We start from the raw sequence: 14,336 nt of genomic DNA, 5'->3' as shown, positions 1-14,336 counted from the left end.
TAAAGTCTTCATCTATAAGTTAACAAATGTTGCCAACTTTATAAAAAAAAAAAACTTATTTCTCTCTCTCTCCCCTTTAACTCTCTAACTGGCTTTTATCGTAGTTCGAAGTGTTTTGCAGTTAACGCATTAGTAAAACCATTTGGTACTTCATTTACTATTGATATTTAATAGCAATTAAGTAACATTTATCAAACTAAATCGAACTGCTGATGCTCCATGGCACAAACACAGACACGTACTCACACCAAGTATAATATTACAAATGTGAAAAGAGTTTTTATAAAATTTCATGGTATTATGTTTTTTTCTCTTTTTGTTTGTGGTAAATGAAGTTAGCGATAAACTTCTAAATGACTGACAGATAGTAGATTTTTGGTTGGAAGGAGGCAACAAAAACCACATACATAACAAGAAACGAATTAATGTTATAAAAGTGCTAAGCAGATGTATGTCTGGATATTGGGTGAAATTGATTTCTGGCCAGACTAGTGTAATTAAGAAAAGTTTGTTTCTCTTTTTTGTGCTTATTATTGTAATATGAAACCACTAGCAATTAGACAAAATCACATATTTTTTAAAGAGAGTTGTTAAATTCACTAAAAAATATCTTGAAAAAATCTTTAAATCGTGTTTCACACAAATAATTATTAAATTTCGAGTTGTTTCTCAAGTTGGGCCCAGAGTTTTGCACACTTCTTAATTGTTCACCATTTGTTAGTAATTATCGTCCTAACATTGCCATTATATTGCACATAAGGGAATTCATAAAATGTTGCATGTTATAAACAAGGCATAAATTCCACTTGTTTTTATTTTAAGGCTACATAAACCCTGGAGGTTGAAGATAAACAATGAAAGACGAAGATGAAATAAATGAAGAAAGTAAATAACAATATCAATACAACAACATAAAAATTAATTAATACAAATTGTTGGGCAAATTTTCTTCGCCAAGCAACAATAATAGGCAGAATATAAGAAATTTTCCCTTAATTTATTCGGTTACTAGAATTTTTTAATCAAAATACCCTTGGCATTGCCTTAAATGCCAAAATAGTACAGAAATGCGTTAATTTTTAACGATTTGACATAAATTGTCACACGTCTCCAGTAAAGAATGCACATGGATGACCTAACTAAAAGCGTTCCGTAGCACCGAGGAAAAAAGTTCTTATGTAACTTGACTTATGGTCTGTTCCAGTACTGCACATTTTTACTATTTTTTTCGATAACATAAAGGAAAAATCGGTTATCGGAGTAAAAATGTGTAGAAATGTGTAGTACGGGAACATACCATTAATTTTTTATTTGTTTACCAGAAATTCCCAATAACTGCCATGCGGTTTCATTACAGAGTCCCAATAGAAAGTTTTAGGTGAAGGCGCTCCGTATAGTAAGCCAGTTATCACAAAAATATAAAATATTGACACACTTCATCACTGGAGTATCACCTACTGGGCCACAATAATAGGCTGTTTATTTAATAGCATTTTGCAGGGTTAACCTTCTTTGTGTGGATTTATTTGACGTATACCCAATGGAAATGACATTTGAAACCCAGTGGGTTTGTTAAATCCGGTTTTATATAAACGTACCATAAAAAAGTGTGGCCAATAATTAAAAACAAATAATAGTAGGTTTACATATAACCGAATTGAATAAACCCACTGGGTTTCAAATATCAATTACATTGCGTAAACGTCAAATAAATCCTCATAACGAAGGTTAACCCGGCAAAAAGCTATAATGTAAACAAGCCATATGAAAGGAATTGTAAATCTTTAAAATTACCGCAATTTTGTCACTAGAAACAAAGTGCTACCAAGAATACAAGTCTGCGTGGAAAGGGTGGGGGCTTCACATGCAATAAAATTATACAAATAAAGCGGTGATAATAAAACAAATCTTCCAAAGCTAAAATCTTTTAATTAACTCTGATTTTTTTCAGTTTAAAATGTAATCCCTTACATTTTTATTGCATTCCTCAACTCTTCTAAGCACCTAAGACTGAAATAATTAAAAAACAGAGTTAAAGGATTACACATTCACATTGTTAATTTCTACTGGGGAAAAATATTTTTGGTGAGAGAAAAGGCTTAAAAAGCATTGGAAGATGAAAGGAATGAGCTTAAAGATTTCAAGAAGCTTTAGTTAGTTATAATTATGAAAGAGAGACGGAAATAAGTGAAAAAAATAAAATCCTTAGGAAATTTTCCACCTAGCCCAACAAAAATTCTTTAACACTTGTCCTTGAAACCTTTAACCTTTTTTCCTTGCCTTTATTTTCTAACTTATTTATTGCCCAACTTTTTTTGTGGACCCTTATCTTCAATGCAAAAAAGAAAAGATTGATGGAAAGTAATTAAAAATGTTCATAAATCAGGTGATTTAAATATGGCCCGGACACCGGCAAAAAGTAACAAAACAGCAAACCATTTACGTAATTCTCACTAGAGTTTTGACCTTTTTTCCAACATCTTGTCCTCTTTCTCAGGATGGGGGGGAAAGCAATACGATTTAATTTTTTGTCTAACAGCCAAAAGTTTTACACTTTTGCCATGAACAATGCAAATTAATTGCCTGCTGTCTTAGCACTTTTTGTAAAAATTCTAATCATGGCCGGAGAAGGGGGTTGGTGAAAATTAAATTGCTTTAAAGTATCAGAGTTTGTGTCATTTCTGCTAAACGCTGTGCTGCTCGACACATTTCCTATTTGAATCCTTAAGAGTAACGAGTTTCCGTTTTAATTCCATTTCCATGAAGATGAGAGGAGAGGAGAAGAGTGGAGGCAATGGTATAGGCCATGATTGTAATTTAAAGACATTTTATGGTTACTCGCCGCAATTTAGCAATAAAAAAGCAATATAAAGCCGTTTAAATTCTTATACAAAATGCTCGGGAAAGGAGATATTCCGGTGTAAGATAAGAAAGTATATAAATTTATGGGGAATTTTTAGAAAGTTTTTAATTAACAACATCCTGCTGCTGAGGTGCCGACGTGGGTACTTACAATGACTTAAAAATACAATGTGGACGAAAAATTCAATTGCTTGTGCTCAAAAATACCTAATAAATAAGCTCAAAGCAGCGATAGGCACCATCTATTTCTATTACATACTGTATGGGCTGTCACTGTGTGAGTGCATGCCTTTTCAATTGGTTGAATTGTGTGTATGGAGAGAGAAGCGTTCACTGACAGCACGTTGGCGCCCTCTTTCCTAACGCTGCCTCAAAGCCAATAAACATAAAGTAAAATGTGTGGAAATGCTGTATTTATTTCAAATTATCCCTACATCCCTTATTTAAGGCACCTGATGCTAATAAAAACCTATTCCACCTCAATTATTTGCTTATAATTTATTCAAATCAAATACAACCTACATCATTACCAAAACCACATATGACATGTGGTATCTCAAACTAAACAGCTGATTGGCTACTCAATGTGGAAACCGTAGCAAATCAGCTGATTACCTAACTAAATAAAGGTATTTCTTATTACTGCATTACTTTCCCCCCTTTTTTAATTTCCCCACAAAATATAATAAAAAAACCTATTCCACCTCAATTATTTGCTTATAATTTATTCAAATCAAATACAACCTACATCATTACCAAAACCACATATTACATGTGGTATCTTAAACTAAACAGCTGATTGGCTACTTATTGGGGAAACCATTGCAAATCAGCTGATTACCTAACTAAATAAACGTATTTCTTATTACTGCATTACTTTCCCCCCGCTTTTAATTTCCCCACAAAATATAATTTTAATAATTTGCCATATTCGTTATTCTAAACATAACCACAATATGTTGCCAATTTCTAAGAAATAGGACACCAAGCTTTACAACCCTTAGATTTGTCAATTACCATACTTCATCCCCCTTCAAAAAATGCAAATGCCAAAACAAGTTGGCCAAAAGAAATGTGTTACTATTTTTGGCTGACATTTCTTATTTTTAAATTATATTTACCATATGACATTTAAATGTCATACGCAGTATAACCTTTTTTTCTTCTTTAGTATTTTGCTGCAAAGAAATTTTCTTTTGAGAACATATGTAGCTAACAATTAAAGGTTCAAATTCTAGGCAAATAGATGAGTTTGTATGTGTGTGTTTGTATAAAAACCACAAAATCCATTATAAACAGCTGTGATGGTTTTGTTTTTGCGTAAGATTTGTAACGCTTGTGATTTTATGAATGAATATGTTTGTGTGTGGGCATATGAGTCTGTGAGATGTGTTTAATTCCAATCTACACCTGAGGTTTATCTGCTTTGAATTTTTAATAACACAAGGAAATCTTATAGAATGTAAATGGTATAAAGAAATTTTAAATTTTACACACACAAATGTAAATATCTTTGGTAAATTAAATTATTGTTGTCTTAAGCCATGTTTATATTATGGCTTTTGCCGGGTTAACCTTCTTTATGAGGATTTATTTGATATATAAGCAATCGAATTGACATTTGAAACCAAGTGGGTTTGTTAAATCCGGTTATATATAAACGTACTATCAAAAACAGTAAAATAAAATTTGTCACAAGTTTTATGAACTTTATAATATTTCTTTTAGTTAAATTAAGCTCTGATTCATTCAAAATCAACTTTTGATTCTATTTTTCCGTTCCCGTACTTTTTGAATAAAGTTTTGTATGTGTATCTCATTTTTCATAGTTTGCTCTTGTACTACTTTTACCATTAAAAACAGTACGGGAACTCACATTAAGTGATAATAACAGCAAATATTCGTCGTTCTGTTAGGAATAATGAAGTTTGCCGCAAGCCCTTACATGTACCATCAAAAAAATAACAAATATGCGTCATTCTGTTGGGCAATTGGTAAAGTTTGCCACACGCCTCTATTGAAGAATCTCCCTTTCTAAACATCGTGATTTCATTGAGAAAATTTAGAAATTATGCGTTCTTAGAACGAGTTCCATTCAAAAGTAATTTTATACATTTTCTGTAGCGGGGAACTCGATCTAGGAACACCTAATTTCATGAAATCACTTTAAGGTGTGAACAGAATGAAATACGCCGCTTTTTTCACGCTCAGTTTCATGCCATAGATTAAAGGCCAAGTACTACCTAATTCAAATGCTGCCTAATTAATTTGAATTAGGTAGTACTTTGCCTTTAGTCTCTTACATGAAACTGAGCGGGACTTAACTTTTGTCACAAATATGCGTTGCTTTGTATGGCATCATGGTACAAATACACAGGTAGCCGCATCGGCAATTGTTGGTAACATAAGGTGTTAAAATTTGACATCAATTCAATGCAGTTGACACATTATGTTACCATCAGCTGGCATGATAATGCTACCTGTATTATTGTACCATGTATGGCATAAAGTATGCTATACGCCCTTACTAAAGAATCACCCTTGGTAAACATCCTTAACATGTGCCACCAAAATAAAAGTAGAAATTGTCCAATTATCAGTTTATATGCCTTTCCTTCGAAATTTAAACAATAATAATCGGCAATATAAGCGATTTGAGTTTTATTTAAATATAAATGACTCTTTATGAGACAATAATTGATATACCAGCAGCAGCAGTTACTATACAATGAAATATTATTAAAACAACAACAATAGAGAAATTGGGTATGCTATTTAAAAATGGATTTTAACCCGCATAAATAACAATAAATGGATCCTTTGCGCGTATGTTGCAAGTTTGTGGTTGTTGTTGTTGTCGGTGCCTGGCAAAAAGAGTTTTATGTGACAGATGGATGTCGTATCAGTTTGCTGCCATTTTTATTATTATTGTTATTAAAGTTTCATTGAATCATATATACAGTACATCAGGGACGTACGCAGGATTTCATTTCGGGGGGGGCCCAACTTGACCAAAAATCATGAAAATTGAAAATGGTGTGTAGGGTTACGTAAAGCTTTTTTAAGGTTTTGCTGTTGATTTTATATGAAATATTGAGAAAGATCACAATATTTAGGATACAATCTTAACTTTTTACAGAGTATTAAATATAAGTTAAATATAAAATATTCAGAATTGAAATTGAAACCACGTTTGGAATAGTCGCCATATAAAAATTGCGCCCCGTTTTCAGTATTTTGGACCTATATGATTAAAAAATATAGGTCAACGTTATGGTATATCCCAGAATTTTAAAAGTACAGAGTTATCCCATTATTTCTGCTATCGCAAGATTTTCAGTATTTCAAAGCTCTTAATCTAATTTTTAGAATATCAGCTGTAATACAGATTTTGGGATTCCTTTTTGTGAAAGAGCCTCCATGCAGAAAGTGGTTAAAATATATCTACGTTTTAATCCAATCCCTACTTAACTATATTCGCGAGTAGGACGAATTGAGTTATACAGGAGTTGTAGGGTATAGGGGTATAGTTCGACCCGAACATAACGCCTCATTTTTTTAATTACATATCGAAATACCCATACGACTTCTATAAATTAATTATCTTTAAAAAGAATAATAACACGAATCTGCGAGCACATATTGGACTTCTATATCTAGCTATTGTGTCGATAACCTAAGAATAAACTATTCTTTAATGCCATAAAAACGCCAAATTTGATTAAATAAAAACTTTAGAAATTTAAAAACGGACGATACAGACTACCTTTCATAGACTCCAAATCCTTCTCAGAGTACTGTTTGAGACTACAAAACTCATGTTTGGACTAAGCCACAGCATGGTCGATCAAATATCTCAAAAACCAATTGGCAAACACTAGCTAAGTCGTGACAAAATAATATAAGTCGAAAATTTTCATGATTGTTGTTCCGGCTGCATTCTTTACTTTTAGTATAATGTTAAAAAACGCCTTAACAAACTTTAATTGAAAGGTGCTTACAATTGGGAAGTTTTTGCAGTTTCTGAAACTACAATGTTCATAGAGGAGAAAAATCCAAAAACAAGAAAAAATCGCTGGATGGATTTTTAAATAAATCGCGGTCAAAGTTCACATCTTTAGGTGTCTTTTAGGTTTTCACGGTTTTGCTTGGAAATTGCAAGTCATATCGTAATGGGACTAAAAAATGTTGTAGCTATAAAAATTCTCTACAAGATTGGCCTTTACTACTTTTTCCTAAGTTTTGCCATTTTTGAGATATAGAAGTTCAAATTGGGACAATGCACTGACTGTATCGCCTCCTTATAAAACAATGTCATGTATGGTGTCCTTAACTAACTTTAGTTGAAAACGGCTTACACCTGGGAAAATAGATGGAGGGATTTTTAAATAAATCGCGGTCAAAGTTCACATTTTGAGGTTCATTTTAGATTTTCAGGATTTTGCTGGACGCGGCAAGGCCTATCGAAAGGCAACTAAGGAAAATGTTGTAGCAGTGAAAATCCTCTTTAACATTTTCTTTAGTCCCATTTCGATAGGACTTGTCGTTCACACGCAAAATCGTGAAAACCTAAAATAACCCAAAAATGTGAACTTTGATCGCGATTTATTTGAAAATTCCTCCGGCGATTTTTTTTCGTTTTTATTTCTCATCTATGAATAGTTACTGAGCCCACAAGCAATTTTAGTTGGTCTCCTTAGTATTTAGAGCTTTGAAGCATGGACTTTCCCCCTCAAAATTTGATATCGCAGTAAACAAGACTACAAATGTCAAAAAAGTCCAAAGGATCAGTCTTAAGCTGCACTTATGTTGAATTTTGAGAGGGACGTACATGAAGATGTTGGCCACACATATTCTCTTGGAACTTGTTGTACATTTGGAAAAAAATTTTATTTGAAGAACTGGACCGATATAATCAATTTTGGGTTCGATATATTTCTGGAAGAAATACTGCGATGTGCAAAGTTCAGATCGACTCGATTACTACCATTTTAGCGAAATTTTGTTCTTTACGAGATCCAAAACTTTGACCAAATCGGTTGATCCGTTCGAAAGTTATAATGCGCTCCAGCCTGCCAGACAACTGAGGTACAGACGGACGGGCTGTCCGTCCAAACATATCGCTCATTTACTCAAAGAGTGGCATAACTCAAAAAACGGGTTTTTTTCTACGACTTCTATTTTATCTTGTGTCAATTTTTTATGTTGATATCTCTAAAAATCAACGAGTTACACTTGTTTTCTAGGAGTTTGGCATAAATCAAAAAAAGGTAAAAACCTTTTTATAAAGCACTAAAACAATTCGAATCATGCTTGATCTTGCACAGAAATTTAGCACGAATATCTGGCAAGATCTGTATAAAAGATGATCCCAATATTTATTTTATTTTTTGTGTATTAACCTTTTTAAGTTGGGAAGTCACTTTCATTCCGCAGCTTAAAACGCGTTTTTCTCGAAACTTGATTTTTTGAAATATAAATGAGCGATATGTGCAATTATAGGGAAAAAATGCGAGTATGCTACATATAGCAGATTTTAGCAGTTTTTGACGAACACAAATTCATTTTTCTTCATAATTTTCTCCCCTAGTTTAGCAACAAGTAAAAAAAATGTTGATGAAGGCAGCGAAACAAATTTCTAATTGGCTTTCAATATATAGTCCACGAATAACGCTTCATACATTTTGTCCAATAGATATTTTTCATGCACTTCCATTCCCACAATACTGAATTATTTTGGATTCAGGATGAGTGTAAAGCCTCGAGACCTCATTATAGCTTGAATAAGACATAACGAATATGGAGTATATGAATTACGGAATTCGTATTTAATAGCGGAATGATATGGCATGAAGACGTAATTCAGATTTCATTGGAAGTTTCTCCCAAAAGGAGTATACAAACAAAAAAATTGAAAAAAAATCTTACATAACTTGACTTGATGTACATTTTCTGTACAGAAACTTCATATATATAAGATAGATATATAAGTTTTCATTTGAAATCTCCTAACATAAAAAATGTTTATGACAAAGAAAAAATTTAATAATTGGTTACAGTAGCTTAATAAATTTTGTTCGACCAAACCATTTCGGGGGGGGCCCGGGCCCCCCGTGCCCCCCCCCTGCGTACGTCCCTGCAGTACATATACAATATTATATGTCATTTGTAGCCATGGCGTTAATTTGAAATATATCCTTTTTTAATTTTTTTCATGCAACAGCAATGAGAAAACAAAAAAAATATGTCCGTTTATTTATACATCCTGTTTGATGTCTGTTTAAAAAATTGACAGCTGTATATTGTGGTGTGCGTGTATTGCTACGTAGTGGAAAGGATATATAAAGCACATTTTACATTAAACCTCCCGCAAAACCATTCTCCTTGTATAAATGACATGACAGGTTGGCAAAAAAGTCACATTTTATTGTTAATTTAACAAATCGTGATATTTATTGTATACATTATTATTGTTGTTGCTGTTGCTCTGTTGTTTTCACAGATATTCATATACACAAACCTTGTAATTTTTTTAAGCCATCATTATGTTTTGTTTTCCATACATACATATATTACATAATTACAATGAAAACGAACAAAAACAGAAGCATTACATTTTACACTGTTTGTTTGCAAGGCATCAGTTTCATTATCATTACACACAGTATCCTGTCAATCTTGATAATTTTTTCATATATATTTTTTTGGTCTCCATTTAAGTGTAAAAATTAAGTTTAATGATAAAATGTTGTTAATGTATGTAAGTTTAATCGTAACTGTTGTATGTTGTCAATTTGCAAAGTATATAATAGCAATAATATGAACTAATTGACACTTTAATATAAGAATTTTAAGAAAGTTGTAATTGAGATTTTTTGTTTTTGGGGAAATTTCGATGGAGAATGTTTTTTTACTTTTGTCGTCATTATCCAGAAGATCATGGTATAATGTAAATATGCCTTTATTTACATGAAAAGCGTTCCTAAAAAAGACAAATCTAATAAATTTTATACTTTCGTCATCATTGTCCAAAAGTTGATGATGTAAACCTGGTTTTATATAAAGTGACGACTAAGTAAAAAGCGTCCCTAAACAAGAAGAATTGCTCTGTTCCAGAACCTGTAAGAAGCTACTATTTTTTACTACGATAACATTTTTTTCTTTATGTCCTCGGAAAAAATAGTAAAAATTAGTAGATTCTTGCAGGGCTGGAACAGACCATATGTAATACATTTACATTTTTAAACTTTGTCCTTATTGTGCACTCGAAGATGATATTGGACCTGTTCCTTTACTTTAGAAAGTGGTAAAACCGGCAAAAGTAGGAAAAGTTGTAAACTGCTCTCATATGAATTGTATGGTGTCTGAAGAAAAGGAACGCTTTTCGAGTAAAAAGTGGAAAAACTTGAAGATTCTTGAACGTAAAGGAACAGGGTTATTATATAAACCTGGCTTTATTTTACGTGGTGCCTAGGTAAACCTAATAAAAATGCGTTCCCTATCACATTTCTATGATTAATTATGAAGATTTATTTGACGTGTATGTAATTGAATTGACAATTAAAAAATTTCCGAAATGTCATATCAATTTATAAAAATATTCCAGGAATTTCCATACTCTGTTTCAATTTTTTATTTTACTCTCAACTTAAAAAATAAAAAAATATTTCACATTTTAATTAAAGTTTTTTTGTTTTTCAACAACAGCAACAAATTTCCTATGGCTTTTACCCATGAATACTGTATATTGTTTGGGAATTATCTATACCGTTTTTATTTTGGTTTCTACTTCTTTATATTTATTCTAGCTAAACAATTTCAAATAAACTTTTTGACAATAAACTAAACTAGTTGGAAAAAATAAATAAAAATAAACCCTCACACATGTTGGGGAAAAATACAAACAATTTGTGGCGGGGAAGGACGACGACAGCAAAATATAAAACTTTAGTTAAAAATAAAGAGAAAATCAACAACAAATATGTATTACGAAAATCTCACACACATTTGAAAGGACACGACAACACCTGCAGAACCAAAAAAAAAAACGTACAAAGTTTTACGCTTCAATTTAGCTTAGAAAAGGGATAAATGTTGACGTGCCAATTTTTAACAATTAAATGTTACCACACACATATTACACTGCACATGGTTCGGGTTTATTGTACACCACTGGACCTTCGTTCGTTTTACAAAATTTGTTGTTAAATTGAGATAAAACTTTGACGTTTGAAAAAAGGCGACGTGCAAACAATTTTGTTCTTTTTTGGCTGTTATTACAAAACCAATTTTTCTGACATTTATTGCAATTAAAAACACACCCACACACTTATAATAAATTGGGAATTTTTTTTGTTCCCAGTGATGTGCCCGCACAACTTTGTGTCAAAACTAGAAAATTGACAATTATTTGAAATGTTTTTTTGTTTTTTGTTGATGTCCTTTTTTATCATTAACAGTTGCCAAGGAAATTAACTTCGTGTGTTTCATTATCTGTTTTTATTTTTTTTTATAATTATTTGTTTGTAAACAATTAATAGATAAATGGAGCAGTTTTATTTCAATTAAAAAGTTGGATTTTTACAGTTTCATATTTAAATTACATTTTAATGAATTCTCTGTAATAAAAGGGAGAGAAAAGGAATTTCTATATAAAAACAGATAAAAATATGTGGATTATAAATATTATTTGTATACGGATTTATGATAATTATTTTGTTAATTATGTGAAAAGAATGACTCAAAGCTAGTGGGGTTTTTATTAAAAATAGATCGGAAAAATAACACAAAATAATCATAACGGCTGAAGGGAACTGAATATTTTTATTTGGTTTCGCTCAAAATAAAGAATTTTTCATAACTTTAAACCACGGGGTAAAAGAAGGTACAGATTAGCCTCGTTTTGCCATGAATTCGTTAAAATTACCATACGCCCTCGTTAAAGTACCTACTTTTTAAACCTAACCTAATCTCAGTGAAAATCGCTCCAAAAAATGTCTTGACAGGGATTTCATTAAATGTGAACACTCCTAGTCAAGCTAACCTAATCTAAGTAAAAATCGTTCCAGAAAAATGTCTTTGAAGGGATTTCGATATAAAAATATTATTAAATATGAACATTCCAAGTCAAGCTTGGCAACACAGAGCTGCTAACCAAAAATTAAAGAATTTTATGGGAAATACCAATTTATTTATAACCAAAATTAAAGCCCCATTTACATCTAGCATGTTTTATAAAATTTGATCATTTATGTTGTCAATTCCATAGAATATATGTGAAATAAATGACATATTTGGCCTAAATACTGGTTTTAGGTGCAAGTGTAAATTAGGCTTAATAAAGTTTGTTAGGTTTTGTTGCAATTATTACCATATGCCTCACCTCTCACTCCGTCAAACTGACAATTGCCGCAAGTAAACTCGCCTAATGTAAATTGGGACTCACAATTCGAACCGGCATAGACCAGGTTTACATGAAAACAATCCATCCGACATGACTAACTAGGCGTTTACACCAGACAGTTTGTCTTCAAATACAACTCTGATTTACTAACACATACATACATGTGTCGTTTGTCTCCCAGCTGTTCATCATTTTTTCACAGACAGTATGGAAGACAAATATTTGGCATTTTTGTAAAAATAAGTGAGATAATAATTGAAATGTGTTAAAAACATAAGAACATGAACATAAACAAAATATGTGAACGGAAAACAAAAATAAATCGACGATTTTCATTCAAAATTTTACAACTGTTTTTGCAGTTGTCTGGACGCCCACGTCACACAGGCAAGTTGTGGGATTTTGACAATCAATACATGAAGTCGACTGTCCTGTCATTTGTAAACGCAGGGTAAACATCACTGTATTAAATTTCCACCTGTTCCTCTCATCAGAGATGGTAGTTTAAACAACCAAAATTCAATGGCATGTCTTTTGAATGCATAAAATATCCTTCAAATCTCCCCCTAATAATTTGTTAAGTAAATATCTATGTCGGCGTGTTTATTTATGTTCACATAAAATCCACCAATAAAAAATACATACATTCGTTTATAAATCATGGAGTTTTATTAATCGTGTTGTTGCCATTTTTTTATTGGATTTTATTTTTATATGTCTGGCTTGATAATGTGATTATAAGCGTTATCGATATTCTGCTGCAGCTACTACTGCTACTAGCCCAGACATTAACAAGACAATCCCTGCAAAAGCTATGAAGTGGAGAAAATTACACAAACGGAAAATATCACACACACACTCAGCCATAAACCTTTAAAAGTTTAAGAGCATGTTACGCACCCTTAAATTATTGGCGGACAAGGCTAAATTAATTGATGCAGCAGACAATATTTCTATCCCTTATGGAAAAAAAAACACAAATGCAAGGACAGACTTTGGGGCCCAGAAGAAGGGAAACAAAGAAAGAGGAAAAAAATCACTGGATTCCTAAACTAAAAACGGCAAGAATCTAGACCGGGTGGCTCTCTCTACAACACTATCTCTGTTCCTTTACGGTTTTTTTACTTGTCACTGGCACTGCCACTTACATGTCACTTAATCGAATTATCATCCAAACATGGCGCGTCAAACAAAATGATAAAAATCCCCAACCAAAAAATTCGTTTAGTTTTACCCAAAAACTTCCGTTATGGTCAGAAAGTATTTGTGTATTGTGGTTGTGTGTGCAGTAGTATTCCATACACTTTTTGTTTAACATCCAAAATATTTGACATCTACCAATTTATTAGTACTGCTTAAATCCTTGTCCATTCGTCCCTTACCTCCCACCCCATTCCACAAGAGGAAATGAAAACGCAAAAATCCTCTAGAATCCTGATAATAAGTGAATGGTTAAAGCCATTGCCAATGTTTGAGGTTATGTTCATTGACAAGTTTTTTTTCTATCTGGCTGTCTTTCTTTTTTTCGTTTTCTGTTGTTATTCAAATCCTTTGTATAAAAACGTAATCTGAATAAGTATCCTAACGAAGGCAGGGAGAAACGAATGACAAAAAAAAAAAAAACTGGAAAATATATACACAATTTCCCGAAAATCCTTAACCACCCACCCGAGAAATCTCTGTGCAGAGTTAAACTTGCGTGCTATTTCGGGATTTTTTGTTTGGCTTCGTTTTTGGGCTAGAATGCAAAGGATCGAAAAGGATTGTTACATGCTAGGAATTAGGTGTGAATTTAATGGGTTTCCTATTCCCATTCCCAGGGGACATTTGAATGAATAGACATTTTGGGTTTTAAATAAATGTCCAAAAAGTGTTTGATTTCTTGTTGTTTAATTGATTTTTCTGATGAATAATATCCCTTCTTCTTCTTCTTCTTTTTGTTGTTTGTATTGCTAAATAGTGGGAGGAAGAAGAATTGATTGGTTTAATTTGCATTTGATACCAAAACTTGTAGGGCTTTAAATTATAAAATATAACAAGGAAAGTCCCGGGCCACACTAGAGTAATTTCA

General features: G+C 32.2%; 1 protein-coding gene across 4 annotated transcripts in view; it reads left to right on the top strand.

Annotated features, from left to right (window-relative positions):
• The window catches only part of Ten-m (teneurin transmembrane protein Ten-m), a 373,522-nt gene that overhangs the window by 338,839 nt on the left and 20,347 nt on the right, over nucleotides 1-14,336 (top strand). The gene's annotated exons all lie outside the window — the stretch shown is intronic.

Source organism: Musca autumnalis, unplaced genomic scaffold, assembly GCF_047663935.1.
Source record: "Musca autumnalis isolate F117 unplaced genomic scaffold, ASM4766393v1 scaffold_4, whole genome shotgun sequence".
In the NCBI taxonomy this organism is placed as follows: domain Eukaryota; kingdom Metazoa; phylum Arthropoda; class Insecta; order Diptera; family Muscidae; genus Musca; species Musca autumnalis.
The sequence above is the reverse complement of the archived record's forward strand: the minus strand, read 5'-3'. Positions and strand labels throughout refer to the sequence as shown.